Source organism: Marmota marmota, unplaced genomic scaffold (assembly GCF_001458135.2).
Source record: "Marmota marmota marmota unplaced genomic scaffold, marMar, whole genome shotgun sequence".
Taxonomy (NCBI): domain Eukaryota; kingdom Metazoa; phylum Chordata; class Mammalia; order Rodentia; family Sciuridae; genus Marmota; species Marmota marmota.
The window spans coordinates 9,120,660-9,143,254 of NW_026000170.1; the positions used below are offsets into that span (position 1 = coordinate 9,120,660).

At 30.6% G+C, this 22,595-nt stretch overlaps 1 long non-coding RNA gene across 1 annotated transcript; it reads left to right on the plus strand.

Annotated features, from left to right (window-relative positions):
• The first annotated feature begins 322 nt into the window (after window positions 1–322).
• LOC125611840 lies at window positions 323–15,825 on the plus strand. Its single transcript, XR_007342074.1, has 3 exons — window positions 323–5,880; window positions 10,721–10,803; window positions 15,454–15,825. It is a non-coding gene; the product is annotated as an uncharacterized LOC125611840 (long non-coding RNA).
• Window positions 15,826–22,595: the final 6,770 nt, after the last annotated feature.

Below are 22,595 nucleotides of genomic sequence, written 5' to 3' on the forward strand. Positions count from 1 at the left end.
GTGATGCCTTGTTAGATATTAGTTGGCCATATGTGTATCTGTGTGGATTCTCTTTTCCACAGGATTATGTCTATTGTTATGTCAGTTATAGTGTCTTTTTACTGGAGCTTTGCAACATACTAAACTATTATAAATAACAAACAAATTCAATAGAGTTTCCAGATACAAAAGTACTATATAAAAATCAATTACATTTTTATAAGTTAACAAACTTTCTGAAAAAGATGTTAAGAAAATAATCTTATTGACATTAGTATCAAAAAGAATAAAATATTTAGAAGTAAACATAACCAAAAAGATGAATGGTTTATATACTGAAAACTATAAAACATTGATTGAAACAAAATGAAGATGTAAATAAATGAAAAGATATCCTGTGTTCATAAATTAAAAGAATTAGTGTTGATCAAATGTCCTTACTACCCGCAGGGATCGGATTGAGTGCAATCCCCATCAAGATTCCAATGGCATTTTTCACAGATCTTAAAAGTTGCATGTAAGCATAAAAAAACACAAATAGCCTGAACAATTCTGAGAAAGAAGCAGGAAGCTAGAGACATCACGTTCCCTAATGCAAAGTATGTTATAAAGCTACTAAAATAAAAACAATTTCACCTTTATTAAATGCATTTAGGAACTAATGCTTTACAAGGCATTATAGTGCAGAGGTGGATGGTAACCTAGGCAGGCTAAGACTTTGTGTACAATAGAGCTCCACTACCTTTGTCAAGTCCTCTGTTCATCAGTAAACACATCAGGACAGGTTGGTTAAACTCACTATTCCAGGGTCCCTATATTAAAACAGTCATAGCAGTAAGCATATCCTATTTGGTACTTGAGAAATACTTAGAGTAAGCATATGTAAAATACACAGCAATTTGTCTGATATATAATAAGCTCAATTTAAAATTTAGCTATTTATTAGTAGTGACTACAAAGAAGGCTAAAATTGGTATACACTTGCTGTATTTTAAGATGAAGATTCTTATGTTCCATTGTCTTTACCTATTTTTCTCTGTCCTTGTTTCTCCTTCCTCAGTCTTTCTTTCTGTCCCCTTGTTTTGTTTTTCCACCTTCTGTATTTCCTTCTTGTTAGTGATGGCCATAACTGTATGAAATTTTGGTTCATATTCAGTCCACTTTGCCTGCCTTCTGTCATAAGCTTGAGCTCCAGAAGTCAGATTATTATATATTTTTGAAACCAGCTTTTCTTGAGAGAGAAAGAGAAAAAAAAAAAGCTACTCTTTTTTTTTAATGGACTTTTATGTCAGAAAGTTCTACATAATCCCATTTACTAATGCTAATGCTCCACTACATTATAGAGATGTACTCATAATCTGCCACATTCTGACTCTGGGCTCTCAGAGAACTCCCCACAGAGAAGCTCCCAATGCAGGAAAAGTGGGCCCTAAATCACTGGTAGGATAGTAGATGATACCCTTGAAGAAAAACAGGCAGATAACTCTGAAATAAGATCTTACAAGATGCTATTCAATTGGTGTCTTTTTTCCCCCCATTCTTACTCAAACTCATGTTGACCAAACTCCACTTTTAATGAGAGGAGAGGAAAAAAAAAAACTAAAGGGGAGAAAAGATAAATATAGAAAATAAATGTGTGAAGTTTTAAAACAGTGTATTACAAATTATCTCAGGAGAGGACACAGAAGAAAATACCTTATCAACACATAATTCAAGCAAAACAGCAAGAAATGTCCATGAATTGTAGCAAAGGTGGTCCTTATAACCAATGAGAGCCAGAGGCTAATTCATTCAGCTCTGCTTCATCAGAAAAATAAGAGTTTTCCAGTGCATTTCTAACTTATAATAACATAGTCAAGTATAGTTATTTTTCCTTTGAATAATTTGAAGAAATAAAATTCAAATTTAGTTTCAACATTAAAATTTTGACATGCAATGTCAGTTTATAAAGATATGACCCATTTATTTTTATGTACTTGTTTACCAACAGTTTATTCAAAGCTATTCATCCAAACAGAAACATAACAAATTTTATTGATAGTCTGTCATACACACAATTGCATAGATATATAATGCAGTAGTCACTTTTTCTTAACATATTGAAATTTTAAAGTCATTTAGTCATTATGAAGTATAATCTTTGAAATCTTACTGATTATCATTCTGAGTTATGGAAAGTGTGTACAGGAAGAATGTGCCTTCATTTCACAAAGTACTAAACGTTAACTTACAAATAGCTATTTTTCTAATTCCCTGTTCATTCTTCATAAATTTCTATTAAAAGTTTTTTCCTATTATTATTTTTTGGCATATATGAAACAAACCATTGTAAGCATTTGATATCTTGGGGAAAATTCAACAAAATTGAAACTACATGTAATTCTTTTCTAGTTTGGAAAAACATTAGGAGCTCATTTTTTCACTACAGAATATATTTGCAGCAAAATACCAATGGTAGCTGCATTAAAAGAAAAAAAAATACACACACACACATATACATATGCAAGAAACTTGGCTAAAGGCAAGCAAAGTATGCGTAGAAAATGAATCCAAATGTCCATATTAAAATCGTATTTTTTTTTGAAAAAGCATTTTGCAGCAGGAGCCCTAATGGCATGAATATTCTCCCTTTAAATACCATGAATACAAAAATACCCCTCTATTTAGAACATGAACAGTCCCATCACTGGGAGTGAATTGTGTATGATTATTAGTTTTTCTTAAATCTCTCAATGCTTTACCTAAAATGAAAATGGTTTTCTAAAGGAAAACTATGAGTCACTTTATTTCTCTCAAAGTTATTGAGAAAGTAAAGAATATATTTAGAATCTGTGAAATGCTTTTTAAAATTTGTTATTGGTTTTTCCTTGGTTGGTAGAGCAAAAATTTCAAGAAAGTTAGTCAGCCTTCAGTTTCTTGGAGTAAAAATATTAATATCCAATTCACATAATATTGCTACTATGAGAATAAGACTGTGTGATATGTGAGTGTAGGCTTTATCTAGCATTTTGTTGTGATTTTTAAAAATTATAAATAAAATTTTGAGCATTTAATGATGATTTCTTTGGCTGGGCATATAGCTCAGTTGGTAAAGTGCTTCCCTCACATGCACAAGGCCCTGGGTTCAATTCCCAGCACCACAAAAAAAGAAAAGAAAATCATGATATCTAAATTTTACAGTTGCTACCAACCAGTTCTGAAATTATTACACTTAGAATATTGTTCATTATATGTCACTTTAAGAATTCATAGTCACTAAAATATTAACACAACTCAGTTTTACAGTCTGATTCATAGGCAAAGCTTACATTATTAAGTTTGCTGGATTTTATTAAAACTGATTTATTTCTTAAAATAATTTTGAAATAAATTGTAATGTAGACATAAAATTAAATATAGTTAGTTTAAAAAGACTGCTTTAATTCACTTAATAATCAGGGGAAATTTTCATAAGCTGTTTTATAAGTGAAGATTCATTATTATTAAAATATACACAATTTTTTTACTTAATGTTATCTCATCCAGCCAACTTCAAAATTAACCCTAAGTTTTTACTTGACTCTACATAATCAATTACTAGGTTTTCTAATTTTTAACTTAAAAAGGAAAGTTTTTAAAAGATGCATCTTAGAAATACTTTCAGTTACTAGTGCATTTTAATCATGGAATATTTTGCATAACCCATTTTATGTACCTTTTTTAAAAGTTCAACTAAATAGTTTGTATAGCAAAATTCAGAGTGCATTATGAATCTTTCAAGGATCACTCTTTTTGGCTTATATTTTAACCATTCATTCTCTGAAATTTTAAGGAAAATATACAAAATTCCCCATTAATCTTTTTAAATCTCATGATTCTATCAATAATGTTTGCTTTCAGTCCCCAGTTTGCAAGCATCTCATGACATTCAATTGCCTACAGGTGTATATTCATCCTAGCAGAGCTATTCTATTCTCTCCCACTGAGTAACTAGGGTTAGCATGGCCCAAATACTGATTCTAAAATTGGTCAGAAATGTGCTCCTTTCTTTATAAGACAACTCACTGCACTAGATATCTAGACAACATTACCAAGGAAAAAAATTTGAAACTCAGAAACAAAGCATGAAGATAATTTCTAGTTCATTAAATATTCTTAATAGCATTATTCAGGAGTACTTACCTATTCAGGATAACAAATATGACTTTGATATATCTCAGAACTCCCCAATAAGAATTCACATTTATATCTACAAAAACATATGATAGAAAAGACAACCAAAAGTGTTACAGATTTCGGGCCCTGTAACATAGTTTTTTAAAAAAAAAGTTTATCAATGGTAAATTTATATCAGATTTGTTTTGTTTAACTGCATAATTCTTCAAATTTCTGCTTAAACCAGCTTTATTATCTAGCTGGCTCCTTCATTAATTAATGGTTAAATAAACATCATTGACACATGTTAAATGTATACGTGATGAGAATCATGATTTTGACTCATTTAAAATTAGACAAGTAGAATAAAGGTTTTATTTGTCCAAATCGCTGATAATGGTGCTGAGATCCAGTACCAGGAGAAATTCTGAGACTACTCTGTGTGTTAATCCCCTTGAAAAAATAGCACTTTAATAATGATCTTAAAAAACTCTTTATCTCAGCATCCAGAATAATCCCCCTCACACCAATGTACAATTATTTATTCTATATAAAATTATTAAACATTCTTTATATAAAAAGAATACAAATTTACTACTCTATCCACAAAACACTACATGTAAATATTCTGAGTTCTAACTGACTTTGAAAATTTTCATAATATGATGATGACTACTTCACTTCATTTTACAGAGCTCAAAATTATTTCTATATGTCTTTTCATGTGACTTTGATAATTTAATTCTCAGTAATCTTTATTCTTCTACATCGTAAGTGTATGACTTTCTACCACAGTAAATACTGCAAAAAGAAATTGACAAAATTAGGACACACACTATTAAATGTTTTATTGAACATGCTTACTCAGTGTTTTCAGTGGTATATTTAAAGGTATAATTAAAGAAATTTCAAATAAAGTAGTCAATAAAAACAAACAGGATTTATTCCTTTCTCTCAATGTCTCAGATGTAATGCTTCTGGCAATTGAGGAGGGGAGATGTTGCTCTTGATACTTTTAGGTTGGTTCGGATTGTCAAGCCTTATCTGACTCATCTTCTATAAATTCGTGTTTTAAATGTCTGTGGTATGCAGCAGCTGTTGTGGTTAACCTACATTTTTTTATAGCTTAATTTTAGACTATGTGAATCTTCAAGTGAAATCCCAGTAAAGTGTTATTTGTGAAACATTATTTTCTAGAATCCTTAGGTGTTTGATTGTGGGAATGTGTCTTGGATGGTTGGGAACTACAGGTTTGGGATATTTTTCAAATTTTATTCTAGATTTTATGCCTAAGAATAACCCATTCCTCTGATTAAATTGAGGTAAGCCATTAAAGTGCACATACTTAACCAAACAGATTACTTTCTATACTATTTTTGAACTTTTTTAAAAAATACATTTCTCTCATATAGGAAAAGAATGTGCTGAAGTATATTTAATGGCACTCTGGAGCAAATACAAATGCATATCCTCAAGTACATTTTCTTTGTTGCAAACTCCCTTTTCCAAATATTGCTTTATTTTATAACAAAATAATCATGATTCGGTGGTATGATTGTTATGAAGGAGCAAAGATATGCCAGTGACACTCATTGTTATCACTCTATGATGTGCTGGAACATTTCTGAGGGTCTAAAATAGTGAATCATTTAAATGTGATAAACCAATGTTTTTATTTTTTTTTAATTTTGTATTTCACAGCTACTTCTCTTCTGCCTACATTTTTACCCACCACATTTAGACTCCTGAAAATTTCTACACTTAAAAGTAATTTTCAGTAGCACTTTTTTTCCTTGGGGATCTGCCATGAGTCTTTTTGTTTGTTCCTTTGCAGGAGTCATGTGGAGTCAGTCAGAATGAACACCTCCCCTACATAATTCTGGGATCATATGATTCAACTCAACCACTTTTATAGTGTTTTATTGTTGTTATTATTATCATTATTATCATGATTTTCATACTGGTGATTCAACCCACAGGTCTCTACCACTGCGCTACATTCCTGGCCCTTTTTAATTTTTTTTTTTTTTGGGGGGGGGGGGGGACAAGATCTCACTAAATTGCTCAGACTAGCCTGAAACTTGCAGTCCTTTTGCCTTGATCTCTGGAGTCACTGGGCTTACAGGTCTGCACCACTGAGCCTGGATCTTATTATTTTTTAAGATAAAGGCAATAACATAAATTGAATGAGAGAAAAAAAAAAGTAGGGAAAAAAACCAAAGCAGAGTTTTCACCTCTTAAAAACTCACACTTAAGTCTTAAAACTTAAGCCAAAACATGGAATTAAAATCAATTCTTAGCAGCACATGGGATATAAGGCTTTGATGCACAAAATCTTTCATCTCCCTGAGTAGTGATACTCAAACTGCCCTGTCCCCAGCTGTTGACCACCTTTTCAGTTATCTTCTGTGTAAGAAGGCTGATCTGTCTCTGCCATTTAACCTCTTGTCCCACTCCCTGTGTTCCCCACCATCTGCTGAATGCAGCAGTGCAAATGAAAATCTTTTTTTTTTTAAATAAATAAAACATTTTGAAATAAATTCATTACCATAGATTGATCCTTTTTTTTAATTTTTTCAATATGAATTTTCAGAAAGCAGAACTATTTAAAGTGGAACAGCATATGAATTAATGGCTGGATATCTGATACATTTAGAAAAAAATTTTTAGATGTTAAGACTCAAATGTGAAAAACTTACTTCCAAACATTTATACTATTTTATTTAGTGCTTAAATTTTTAAGACCTGTGGAAAATCACTGTTAAAAAGTAAATTATGCCAGGTGTGGTAGTACACACATGTAATTCCAGCACCTCAGGGCTGAGACAGGAGGTGAGTTGAAAGTCAGCCTCAGCAATAAAAATAAAAGGAAAAAAATGTGGGGGGAGGCAGGTGTGGTTCAGTGGTTAAGTGCCCCTGGGTTCAATCCCTTGTACAAAAAAATAATAATTAATTAATTAATTAATAAAAATAAAAAGTAAATTATGTGGCTATTAACATTAATTTTGTTGTCAATAACTTCTGTATAAAAATTTTGCTTATATATACATAGCCACTACATGCATGTCACTTAATATTGCTTGGTGAAATTTTCTCTTTGCATGGAGAGCATGGATAAATTTGCATAATTTTCCTGTATGTATTATTCATTTTAAAAGCAGAAGAGTTAGAGGTAATCTAAAATGATTGAATGTTCACCTGTCACAAAAAAACATTCTCTGAAAATTTAAAACTAATATTTCACATTCAATCTGACTGAGAAGAAATATTTACTAGACAAATTGAAAGAGTCGTTTTTTAAATTTTTAAGCTTAAATATTTAATAATGTATTTTTGGCTCCATTTTAGCATTTCTGAAAACAGAAAATATCTCAAAGCACTTTCCCCTATAGAACATTAAGAATAATATTTGTGGGAGACCTGGTGCTTATCTAGTTGTTAAGTTAATATTACCACTCTCGACTACTTAACACAAAGTTTTTGCCAATTTTTACTAGGGTGTCCTGCCACCTAAGCATTTTTTTCCCTTTGTTCCAATACAATTGCTTCTTCTGGTAGTTTTTTGATGGTTACATACCTATTCTTTCATCCAAAGTTCAGACTTCTAATGTATTGTAACTACAGGTGATTAGTTGTAAGTGTCAAAGAAGTTAGTTAGAAATAAATCTTTGCTTTCTGGGCCTTCAAATATTGTAGTTACTTAGTTTGGCTATGTGATCATCATCTCTCTGACTGCCCTGGCTATGACTATTTTAGAGATTCTTATTGCCATAACTCTTGTTGAATTAAAAACAAACAAACCAAAACTACTGTATGCAAACAAAGCATATTTTTGTAGACTGCTTCAGCTTTCTTTTTACTGTAACAAAATACTAAGTTAATCACTTTTAAAAGAGGAATGGTTTATTTTGGCTCATAATTTCAGAGGTTTCCAATAATGTTCAGTTGGCCTGTTGCTTGTAAGCCTATGGTGAGGCAGGGTATCACCAAGAGAGCACATGGAAGACCAAAGTTTCTTATGGTGGTGGGGAAGCAAAGATTGAAAAAGAAGGGGGCCAGAGTATCAATATTTGCTTCAAGAGCACATCCCCAATGAGTTAATTTCTTCCAACTAAGTCCCATCTCCAAAAGGTTCTACTACATCCCAGTAGTTCCCACCTGTTTACTAAGATTTTATTGCATGGAACTTTTATGATGATCAATATCCAAGCTCTATTTTTGTATTCTTAAAATTACTTAAAAATATTTTTACTGGGTAAAATCTATGACTGTGGTCATCTGATTTAGGAATCTAATCTGTCCTGTAATCTCATATCCATATATACATACACATACCTATGTAATCTATTCTTATATCATATAAGTGTGTGTGTGTGTGTGTGTGTGTGTGTGTATGACATATTTAGAAGGATTTGTGGAAACTCTTAAAAGTGATGATCTCTAGGGTGTTTGACCAATGATGACAATTGTGAGGGGGAAATTTCCTTTTGCTTTTACTTTTATGTGTTTACATGAGCTTAAATTGAATTAGCAGAAATAATAACAGCAGCAGAAGTAAAAAATATATACTGAAGCAAATTTTAAACAGAATATAATTAAGTTTGCATTTAAAAAATGTTTGACATAGAGAAGCATGGAATAGAAAGCTGAAGACATGGTGATAGAGATACTTCTTTATTATTATTATTATTATTATTTACTATACCTCTTTCTGAGGTAATATGAGTCTATGGCAATTGTTTGTCTTGCTCTGATTTTATTATTCTAATCTTAATTCACATTTTCTACTTTAAAACTCATGAGTTAATCTTGGTCAGTTTTGTTTTCAATTGCCTATAATGTCATCAACTATTATTGATTATAAATGATTTGGGATATGCCTGAGGTGAGGTGAATTTCCAGGAGTTCTCTATATGTCTGAAATCACTGATTAAGGAAGATGTATTTGTAGGAAGTAAGACATCTCTGAATCTTATAAAATTATTAGATCTTTTAATACAGGAAAGTTTCTTGACTCCTTACTTAAAAGAAACTGACTTTCAATAATACCATAGCAAGAAAAAGTGACTCCATGTTCAGGCTGTGTTTTTATCCATGTAATGTTAAACTCAATAGATTATGGACCTCTTTTAAGAAGTCTTTTAGCATTTAATAAAGATAAATATATAAAATATGAGAGGGTTTTAAACATTCACAGATATATTTCAAAATGGATTTGTTGGTTAACCGGAGTTTGCAAAACAGATGTTGCCTGATCTCCTGAAATGTAAATTTGTGCATCTGCATCAGTGACCATTAAATTGACTTAACACTAGTCTCTGGCTCAAGATGGTCCTGAGTTTTCACAATCGCACAAATACAACTTCTGACTCTTCATAATGGAAATGATGGAATTTTTAATAGTATATGGAAAAGATGATTTTGATAGTTAATGATAAGCCTCATCCAGGAAAAATTTCAAGTGTTTATTTGTTCAGATTAGAATTTGCACTGAAATTCAGTTGAGTCAAAATGAGAAAAAAACACATGAAATTATCTCAAAATAAAATTTTTTTCTTTGGGAAATACCAAGTGAACTCAAATGTGTTGATGTCATAACTGATAGAATGTTACCCTATTAGAGTGATTCATGATGACTACAGAAACTCCAATAGCTTTTAAGTAAGATTTGGGGATTCACACTTAGTGTCTTTTCTAATTTGGGGGAATTTCAGTATAGAAAATTAATATAGTAAACAAAGAGTCAAATTTTCTATGTGGGTTTTATTTTGCATCTCAAGTTCTCATGTATTCAGAAATTTGGGAGTAACAAATACATGTAGGGTGGGGAAATTTTTGTATTTCAATAAAGAGTACATTTTTAAAAAGTTAATGATTACTTCATTTGAAATGATAATGAATCAAATGATATCATGAGTGGCAATTTCCTATTGTCTGCTGGAAAGAGATCTCAATTAAACACAAATAATAAAGAACGATGCTAAGATATTTTTTCTAAAAAAAATATAACATTTTGGTTATTAAGGCAATTATACACAATTTAAAATACAAGTGTCACTTTTCCTCTTTGAGACACAGGTACTCTGGGAGGCACAAGTTTTTGTGTAGACATGGCTAAATCCAAGAACCACACCGCACACCACCAATCCCAAATATATAAGAGAAACAGTTATCAAAGATCCTCATCACAAAGATATCACCTATGGGAGTAGTCCGCAACTTCCTGAGGAACATGTACTTTACCAAAAAGCACAAAAAGTAGGGCTTCAAGAGGCAGACCAGAGACACTAAGACTATGAGTTCATATGTCCAAGTTATCAACGCTGTGGTGAAATTCAAGGAAGTGAAGCCCAGGAACCCAAACCGTGTTAGCCATAAACCTGATCTACTTGCCCCAAATAAGTAAATCATTAAAATACCTATGAATTTGACAAAATTGACATAAGAAAGCAATTTTTATTAATATGACATTTATACTGTAGTAGAGGAGCATTATATCAAAGTAGAGGAATGTTTTGCAATGTCTAGATATAGTGTTTGAAAAAAAGAATGACAGAATCTTAGATATGAGATTGGAAATTAAATTATTGCTAAAATAATTTTCCAGATGCTGGTGGAGATTAAGTGTCTATCATGCTAACTGAAGTACACACTGGGCACAAATGACAAATCCAATAGCTTCTGTGAGACGTAAGTCTTTCTTTTGAAAATATATGTCATGATTCTTTACTGGACAATGTTATTTTCTTCCTTATGACAGATGAAAAAGATGAAAACAACCAAACAAAATATTGCAGGAAACTAAAAAATAAAATTTCTGATTTAACTTCTTAGCCTTTTAAGATTCAATGGACTCTTTTAATCTTTGTAATCAACATCAAATTGCAGAAACTAAATAATACAATAACTTAATAATTTGCATCTTTGCCTCAGGTCGCTTTCTACAAAATCCATATGTAATATGGTTTTCCATATAATTATTCTGACATGATATTTGGAATTTATTAATCCTATAGTTAAATGCTTTAATAAATACTTATTGCTGGTAGGATAAAACCAAGCCTCTAGCTTGATTACTTTTTCTTTATGAATCAACCAATCTCTGCTTACTATACGTTCGTTCATCTCTGCCTATTCATGCATTACAACCAAAAGTTCATCTTAGTTTCCCACCCCTTAGAAAGACTTGGCTTTCCCATTTTGAGGTCCTACTTATCATTCAGGGTTTTTCTTTTCAATGTACCTCAGCTCCTCTTGTCAAAATATAGCATATATTTTTATTTTTTATTTGTTTGTTTTTCTGGTACAGAACTTCACATTTTTGAGAGTTTTGCAGCTGTCTCTCTCACCATATTATTTGAAAACTTATCAAGTCCAAAGACTGTGACTTCTTTCATCATGTCAATATGATTAGTTGGTATAATGATTAGCTTTAATAGGTGTTTAAATAATGTTAAATGAATTACTTTATCTGAAAGTAAAACATGTTTAAACTTTCTCACAAAAGTCTCATAGGAGTCATTTCCCACAAAGCTTACATAAAACTTGAAAAAAGTTTGTTTAATTATTCAGATTGGTTGTGATAAAAAAAAAGGACTTCTTTTTATTGCATGCTGTTTTGTGAAACTTTCTCTTAAAGTCCCCAGGAAAAACAACAAAAATGAAAACACATTTATCCCTCTGCTTCACAGCTGTTTACCTTTATTGCTACTTTATATTTGGAAACATACATATATATGTGTGTGTGTATATATATTGTTCATAATAATGAAAGGAATACATGAGCACAGCAACACAATTTAAATAAGTACAAAATAATATAAAATAATAAAGATGTAGTTTTTCCTCTCTTCAAACTTTTTTCATACTACCTGGAGGTGATGAAGAAAAAATATATACATTTCCATTTGTTTTTATTTGCAGTTATTCATATGATGTTAAATATTAAACTTATGTATCTCTTTGTTGATTTACTAAATTCAATCTCGTAAACATACTTTTTGAGATGGAAAAGAAAAAATTTCAATACTAAAACATTTATAGCTTATTCTTACTATTATATTAGCTATTTTTGCAATTTATATTATTTTATATATGTAGAATATTTATGAATGCCATTAAAACTTTACATCACTGTTAAAATAATTAATGCATTGGCTTTATAGAGAAGATATGTAATTCTCAATAGTTAAACTTGAATTATCTAAACGAAATTGTGCACCCGGGTCTAATGTATACTCTATTTTCAGAGCTAGCACATTGCTTAAAATTTTATCATATTTTTTCTTAAATTATATTAAACTCTTGCATAATATTGGTGGGAATATAAAATGTACAGCTTCTAAAGAACACAGAAAGGAGAAGATTCTTCAAAAATTAAAACAATGAAACCAACAGGGATGGAGGTATAGTTCAGTGTTAGCCCCCTTATCTGGCATGCATGAGGCCCATGCACAAGTTTTATGCCCAATGTCACAAAAATGAAAAAAAAACTGAATTCAACATCTGAGTTATTTCCAAAAGAATTGAAATCAGGATCTCAAAGCAATATCTGGGTTTCCATGTTTATTTGCTTATTGTAACATTGTGTACAATAATCAAAATATAGAAATAACCAGTGGCTAAATGGATAAATTTATTTTCATTATCAGTTTACATATTTATATAAATAAAATATTATATGCATATAATATTATTTGATCTTAAAAAAGAAAGAAGACATTATGCTAAGTAAAATAAGTTTGTTGATGAAGAAAAAAATTGTACATAATTCCACTTATTTAAAAGCATCTAAAATAGCAACAATTAAAAGAATAGAAAATAGAATGGTAGTTGTTCAAAAGAGAAAAGGGGAAATTGTTCAACATTACACAATTGCAGTAATATATGATGAATAATTTCTGGAGATCTTCTGTACACCTAGTTCCTATAGTTAACAATACAGTATTGTACATTTAAAATTTTAGGAGGGTAGATATTATGTTCAGTTTTCTTACCACATACATGCAGAAAGCAAAAAACACACAGGAAACTTCTGTGGGTAATAGATGTATTTGTTGTATTGATTGTGGCTATACGCATAAATCCAAACTCATTGAGTTGTATACATTATATATATCTAGTTATTTGTATATCAGTAATACCCAATCAACTAAACAAAATAGTAAAAGTAAGTTAATAAAAAAAGCTACTCAATACTAGCCAAGATGAAATAATTCTACTTCAAGTATTCGTTGCAATGATTTCAATTAAAATTTGTTAAAAGATTTCAAAAATGAACTCCAAAAGGACTCTGTAAATACCAAGGAGAGTAATGAGTGAACAAAGTCAAAACTTGAACTACTCATACACTGATGTTGAGATATTTTTCCCCTAGCATTTTTCCCTAAGACTAGAATCAAGAATATATAGAATTGAGGAAATATATATATATATATATATATATATATATATATATATATATATATATATAACATTACAATCTCTAAGAATGTTTTCTTTTTTTATTTTTTCCTGGCCAGAACACAGGGAAATGAGCATCTGTAAGCTGAAGAGTAAAGAGTCCTCATTGTTTCAGGGTTGTCTTTTCTTCTCATAGTCTTGCCCCAATTACATAAAAATTGAAAATCCTTGCTACCATGGAAAGGAGGAAACCTAAATTCTAAATAACCCTATCTCAGTAAATAGGGAGAAGAATATTAAAATTAAAAAGAAAAGAAGTACCAATTGTATGAAGACAAAGCTTGTATTGTCTCCTTTTCTTTTCTTTGACTGCACTTGCCTAAGTACCAGTCATTACACAATTGAATGTGAAGATACAATCACCAAAGAAGCCAAAAGTACCTGGAAAAAAAGTCTATGGGAATAGAGAGGAAGTACAGAAAAAAATCAATCTAATATATATGTGTATGAGTTAACAACCTTTCCAAGATATGAATGCACAATATATATCCAAAGATCTTATTAATGGCTTTAATAATTGAATTATAGTATAAACCACTGCCAAAATTCAAGAACTATCCTGAAGTGCACATTGGAGAGAAGCAATGATCATAACACAGGATACAAAACTAAACTGACATTGTAATATATCCCCCCACAGTAGACAGGATAGAATTTATAGCAGGAAATTCATTAGATTGATTGCTTGTTGAAAAAAGGGAAAAAAAATAACATTCATAGAGAATTTTTACAGAACCAGTGTTTCAAAACAAAATATTCAAATTATACAGTATACAACCCGAAATTACTTGGCATATTCATCTGACCAAATAAAAAGAGAACCGGAAGTCAATAGTTGCCAACACAAAGATGACCCTTGATAAAATTATTTTTTTTAAATGTCAAATCGTTTCTATTAACATCCTCTAGGAGATAAAAATTAACACTTTAGATATAAAAAAAGAAGTTACCATAGAAAAATAGGACTAAATATCAGAGAAATAAAATATATTATTTTCTCCACTGAAGTAATTTAAAATATGCATGGGAATATCTTAAAATTGTGTTATAATATGCATAATATATATGACAACTAAAACCTGAAGTGGAATATTAAGAACATATATTGGTAAAATATTTAATTTAAATACTATGAAAAGTTAAAACAATCACTAACAAATAAAAAGAAACCTAATTGTGCCATAAACATATGTGAATATATCACAGGGAATCAAACCTTTATGTAAATCTATAAAAACACCAATTAAAGAAAAGCAATAAATAGAAGGAAGACCAGTAGGTTAAAGGAGGGGAGCAGAAGAAGGGAGAATGGGAAGGAAAGAGGAAGTACTGGGGACTAAAATGGAGTAAATTATATGCCAAGCAGGTATGAATATGTCAAAACAAACCCCACCATTATGTATAACTATAATACACTAATAGATCATTTTAAAAATTGAGCAGAATGTTTGAACAAGCACATAGAAATAAGCTCAGCCTTATTAGCCATTAGGGAAATGTAGATTAATGAGATACCACTACACATTTATTAAAATGTCCTAAATTCAATAGATTATCTGGCAAATTGAAAGACAATCTACAAAATTCCTGACCATTAGTCTTCAAAATGTCTGATTAAACCAGGAGTTGGTGAAATTACTGGAACAGTCATACAGTACTGTGTAAATATACAACAGTACAATATTCTTGAAAAACTATGGGGCAATTTCTACAGAATTCAAACAAATCCTGTACCTACTACGTGACACATCTATTCTACTATGTGTTTACTTCTGACAAGTGAAAGCATATATTTATACAAATCATTTATGTGAATGTTCATAGAAGTTATATACATAATACATCCAAATTGGAAATGACCATATTTTTCATCCATAGGCAAATGGATACACAAGTTTTGGGAAGACTGTGCAATGAAATACTACTCAACAATAAAAAAAATAGAGTGAACAACTAAAATGTACAACAACATAAAGGAAAGTAAATAATGCTGAAATTAAAAAAAAGTTATACATGTGTGGTCAGTGCCTTAGGGAATGGAGATACAGAGAGAGATTGTCTATGGATAAGTTTATTATTTTGATTTGTATGGATTTGTAAATCTATATACTTTGAGAATAATGTAGTTCATTTTATGTTGATTTAACCAAATCATGGTGTTAAAAATTAAAATTAAAAAAGATGTAATCAGCTGGATATGTTGGTGCATGCCTGTAATCCCAGTAGCTCAGGAGGCTTAAAGACGAGAATCATGAGTTCAAAGCCAACCACTACAATGGGCAAGGTGATAAGCAACTCAGTGAGATCCTGTATCTAAATTCAAATACACAATAGGGCTGGGGATGTGGCTCAGTGGTTGACTGCCCCTGAGTTAAATCCCTGATACAAAAAAAAAAATCATATAATCATATACTTTAAACACAGTTTTCTCAAAAAGTAGGAAAGAGCACCATAGTCTCAATTCATTTTATAAGACCATAGTTATCCTGGTACCAAAACCAAAGACATTGCTAGATAATGTAAACTATAGACCAATATTCTTCATTAACATGTATACAAAAGTCCTCAATGAAATATGTATTAATAAAATCTAGTGACACATAAATAGACAAATATATCATGACCAAGTGTTTATGCCAGGAATACAAGACTAGGTTATCATTCAAAAATCAATCAATTAATTTATGAAATTAAATTCTAAATAAGAAAAACCTACATGATTATCTTAATCCAGAAAAATCATTTGACCAAATCTGGCACCTGTTTGTGGTTAAAAACCCTTAGTCTCTTAGCAACATAGGCATAAAATAAAAATTTAATTTGATACAGGCCTTTTACACATGTCTTACAACTGGTGTCTCTCTTAATCATTGAAGACTGACTTGTTTTTCTTTTCAATTGGGAGTGAAGTATGAATATCTACCTTCATTCCTTATATGCAGTAACAATACTAGCATGTGATATAGAACATGTAAAATGATGAATGATTCTGATTTAAAAATATCAAAGAGACCTGTTCATTGAAGACCCTAACCAAAACTGGTGTCTCTCAGGTATAGAAGAAAGTGAGTTTTATAAGAAAAAAAGATATAAGAATCAACATCCTGATTTCAAGAAATCAATAAATGGGATGGTATCAAAGTAAAAATCCTCTTCACAGAAAGGAAATAATCAAGAATGTGNGAGGGGGGGACATGGAGATTCACCAGATTGGACAGGAGCTTATGAGAGATAGAAAGGAGAATGGGAATTTGAAAGATAATAGAATGAATCTGACATAACTTTCCTATGTTCATATATGAATACACAACTAATGTAACTTCACATGATGTACAACCACAGGAATGGGAAGTTTTACTCTATGTATGTATGATATGTCAAAATATATACTATTGTAATGTATAAGTTTAAAAAATAAAAGTTTTGCATAAATACAAGCTTTTAAAACAATCCTAATTTCATGTATCAAGGTTTAGCCAAGAATAGTGTAAATTTCTGTGATTATCTGTATACAAACCATATATACTTATATGATTTTTTAAAATGACCAAATTTTGTTATATGCATGTCCCAATGAAGCTTATTCTTCTCTAATTGTGTATAATTAATATCCATCAATAAATTTTAAAGTGTTATTTCTCTCTCTCCCCATTGAACTAGTGCATAGTCTCTACTTTTTAGTGTTAGCTTCAAAGCAAAATTAGATGAAAAATACAGAGTTCCCATAAATTTACATAAAAATGTATAACCTCCATGATTATCAATATCCCATACCAGTCCACCATTTGTTATAATTAGTAACAGCATAATCACCCCAAGTCTATGATTTGCAATAGAGTTTACTCTTGGTGTTGAACTTTCTATGAGTATTAGTACAGGTATGCATTTTCCCAGTATTAAGCAGCATATTTCCACTGTCCTAAAAATTCTCTCTGCTCCACTGCTTTACCACTCCACCCCTTACCTGGTAATGAATATTTTAATATATCTAAAATTTTACCTTTTAGGAATGTCCTATAGTTGAAATCATGAAAAATGCTACCTTTTCTTATTAGCTTTTTCTCACTTAAAAATAAAGATTTCCATATTATTTCATGACTTGATAGCTTATGTTTAGAAATGAATACTATTTTATTTTCTGGATGTACAACAGTTTATTTATTTATAACCTATGAAGGGCATCTTGGTTGCTTTCAAGTCTTTGTAATTTTACAGGAAGCTTCTATAAACATGTATGTGCAAGTGTTTGTGGGGACATCAGTTACTGATTTATTGACTGAATACCAAGAAAGAAAATTCTGGATCTAATGGTAAGAGTATGTTTAGTTTTATAACAAACTGTCAAGCTGTCTTCCAGAATGAATATGATACCTTACATTTTCATGAACACTGAATGAGAGTCTCTGTGGCTTTACCCTCTTTCTTTATCAGCATTTGATATTGTCAGTGTTTGGGAATTTGGCCATTATAATAGGTATGTAATAATATTTTTCTGGTGTTTTGTTTTGCAATTTTTGAATGATCTATGATTCTGAGCATCTTTGTGTTTGCTTATTTGCCAGTTAGCATCTCTTCTTTAGTTAGATTTATATTCAGATATTTTGCCCACTGTTTAATCACATTGTTTTCTTATCATTGGGTTTTAAGAGCTCTTGGTATATTTTGATAAACATCTTATATCATGTTTTGCAAGTATTTTTCTTTAATTTGTGACTGATTTTTATTTTAAATCTCTTGTTAGTAATTCACCAGAATAATTTTTTTTTAATTTTAATGAATCCAAGTGATTACATTTCCATTTCATGTTAGATGTTGTATCTAAAAGTTATGAACCCCAACATAATTTGGTTTTCCTGTTATCTTGTAGGAATTTTACAGTCTTTGCATTTTATAATTAGATCTATGATCCATTATGAGCTTACTTTAGTGAAGGATGTAAGGTCAATCTCTAGATTGTTTTTTCTTTCATTGAATGTAGAAGGTTAGTTCTTCTACTACTATTTCTCAAACTGATGTTCTTTTATCAAAGATTGGTTGATTATATTTGTGTAACTCTATTTCTGAGGTCTTTCTTTATTTTGATCTACTGGACTCTTTTTCTATTCATTTATCAATACTACTCTGCCTTTATTGTTGTGCTTTACAATAAGTTTTGAAGACAGCTGATATTGTTCTCCATTTTGTTCCTTTCTTTCAATACTGTGTTTTCTATTCTAGGCTTTTTATTACTGCATATAAATATCTGAATCAGTTTGTCAATATCAACAAAATTACTTTCTAGGATTTTATTTGAGATTTCCCCGAATCTGTAGATAATTTTAAGAAGAACTGATATTTTGACAATATTGTTTCATCTTATCAATGAACTTGGTATATCCCTCAATTTATTTTTGGATTGTTCTCATTAGATTTGGGAAGAGTTTCTCACATAGATCATATATTTATTTTGTTAAATTTATATCTAAACATTTCATTTAGGGGATACTAAAGTAAATGGTAATATGCCTTAATTTAAATTCAAGTTCTAATTATTAATTGGTGGTATATAAATATGTGTGTGTGTGTGTGTATATATATATATATATATATATATATATCCATATATGTATATACATTATATATGATAGTTTTTATATACATACCTATGTATTTAAATGATAACAATAATAACTAACATTTATTGAGTATTTTACAATATTTTAGACACTGCTTTGAAATTTGTATATAATTCATCTCAGTTTACATTTCTCCAAACTGGAGGAGCTATGCACCATTGATTTTCTATTTTACAGATGAGAAGATTTTAAAATGGAAAATGGAAATGGGAAAGCCAAAATAACTTGCTCTAATTCCCTCTGCTAGTAAGTGATGGAGACAGGATTTGAATCTAAGAGCCCTGGTTCCTATCTCTTATGGTCTACCACATTTACAAGGCACATTAGGCCTATAAATGCAATTCTAGGATTATTAAACTACACAGCATATTAGGACTGCACTGCTGTTGAGGGAGGAATATAAAATCAGAAACATGCAAACAAATCTAAGATAAGAGTTATCCTTAGAAAGTTATCTGTCAACATTAAATTCTGACTTAAAATGTCTAAATTATATGTCAAACAGGTCCAGGATTTAGAATGGAAATTTTGATATGAAAATTAGAGCAAGGATGGAAAAACTAATCATAAATTTGCTGTGTTGTCAGACATTAGACCTCTTTAGTATTTGATGTATCTGTTAGTTGTTTATAAAGAAAAAAATTTTTCTCATTAAATATATAATTGTGTGAGTTTCTTTCAAAATATGACAACAAAGGAAAAAATGTTTCACTGGCTGTATGTAAAACTGAAACTTTAAAGTTGCTACTTCCAAGTAAGCTTAAAATGGTCAATTGACATCAGAGTTGTACCTAAGAGATCTGCGTGTAATTCACAATGTCAGTGGATTGCTGAAGAAGATTTTAAACTAAATAGTCTCTGTTTTGCTGACTGTGTAATTCCTGTTCACTTAATAAATCTTCTATGCTCTTCTGGCTTGGGTAAGCTTTTCAAAAATTGGATTAGTTAAGGGGATTAGCTAATTATCTGATAACTATGGTTTTGATATATATTTGTTCATGGTTGTCACTCTTGGTGAATCAGCAGGAAAAAATATGCCTTTTTTACACAATCATAAAAGAACCTATATTTCAATGGTCAGAGGGAATTAAATGGAATAATGATGCACGGGCAGACTGATGAAAATGTACTATACACATTAACATATACACTAGCAGATAGAGACAATTTAAATATGATTTACAACATTGTAAATGAAAAATAGCTTAACATACAGATGGAAAACAAGTACATGAAAAGAGGTTCCATATCACGAGTCATTAGGAAATACAGTTTAAGTTCACAATTAATATCACTGCATACCTGTAAAGAAAATAAAATAGAAACAATAATTTTACCAAAGGCTGGAAATAATACAAAGAAATTGAATCTGTTATTGGTGAGAGATCATCTTATTGTTCAGCTCCTAGGAAAAGTAATTTGACATTTTTTAAATAACTAAATATGTGCTAACCATATGATCCAACATTTATGACCCTGGACAAATACCCAGAGAAGTAAAAAGCTATGCCTACACAAAACCTACACAGGATGTTCATATCAGCTTTATCGTAACAGTCAAAACAACTAAAATGTCCTTCAAGAGATTAATGCATAAAGAAAATGTATCATATTGTCTGCAATGAAATAAAATATATACTATTGATGCATGCAACATCTTGAATGAACCTCAAAGCATTATATTAAATTAATGCAATCCAATCTCAAAAAATTATGTATTGGTGATTACATTTATATAATGTTATTTAAGTGATGAAGCTATAGAGATGAAAATTTCATCAGGTATTGCCAGGAATTAGAGATGGTGCTGAGGAAAGAATGAGAGAGATTCTAAAGAGGTAATACAAGAACATCTTCTCTTTCTTAATTGTGGTGGTGATTATGCTATTTCATATGTGGGACAAGATGGTGTAGGAAAAAATATATATGTATTTCCATATGAATATTTCATGTAGTACCATAATATGTGATATGCAAACATTGGGAACAACTTTAACGTTCATGGGGGAATGCTAAATGATAAATAGTTTAACAGCTTCTTAAAAACCTAAATAATTAGATAATATAAATCAAGACTGTCTTATGTTTCTAGGGCTACTGTAACAAATCACAAAATATTAGTTGACTTGTTAAGGAAGTCAGTGCCTGTTTCAATATGTTGGGGTGTTGACACTATATTTTCTTATAGCACTTGAAAGATTCTGCTCTAATTTCTAAGTCTTTGAGCCTCTTTGAGTTGACTTTTGTGCTAGATTAAGCATAAGGATCATTTCATTCTTAGACATATAGATATCCAGTTTTCTAGCACTATTTTTTTAAAAAGCTATCTTTTCTTTAATGTATGTTTTTGGTACCTTTGTTCTGTGTCAGATGACAGTATCTACATTAATTTGTCTCTATTTTTTATTATATTCCATTGTTTTATATGTATGTTTAGATGTCAATATCATGCTGTGTTGTTATTATTATTTATCAGTAGTATAATTTAAGATCAAGTGTTGTAAGTCTCTGACATTGTTCTTCTTGCTTTGTATTGTTTTGAATATTCTGTGTTTTTTTTTTTAATTTTTCCATAAGAATTATAGGTTTTTGGTTTTTTGTTTTTGTTTATTTGTTTGTTTGTTTGTTTTGGCATTGGGGAATGAACTCAGGGGCACTCAACCACTGAACCACATCCCCAGCCCTATTTTGTATTTTATTCAGAGACAGAGTCTCACTGAGTTGCTTAGTGCCTCAACTTTGTTGAGGTTGGCTTTGAACTCGTTATCCTCTTGCCTTAGCCTTCTAAGCCACTGGGATTACAGATGTATGCCACCACACTTGATTGTAGGATTGTTTTTATATCCACTTTTATAAAAAATGTAATGGGTATTTTGATGGGAATTGCATTGAATCTGTATGTTGCTTTTTGTAGTATGGCCATTTTGACAATATTAATTCTGCCTATCCAAGAACCTGGGACAGTTCCACCTACAATTTCTGCAATTTCTTTCTTTAGTGTGTGTAGTTTTCATTGTAGAGGTTATTCATATCCTTAGTTAGATTTATTCCCAATTTTTATTTTTTTGTTTTGTTTTGCTTTGGGAGCTACTATGAATGGAGTAGTTTTCCTAATTTCTTTCTCAGCAGTTTCATTATTCGAATGTATTAAAGACATTGATTTCTGTAAGTTGATCTTGTATCCTGCTATATTGCCAAATTTGTGTATCAGTTCTAGAAGTCTCTGCTAAAGTTTTTTAGGAATGTACATATAGGATCATGTCAGCAAAGAGAGACAGATGATTTCTTCATTTCCTATTTGTGTCCCTTTAATTTCCTTCTTTTGCCTTACTGCTCTGGCTGCTGTTTCAAGAACTGCATTGAATGGGAGTGGTGAGATGGGCCATCTTTGTCACATTCTTGATT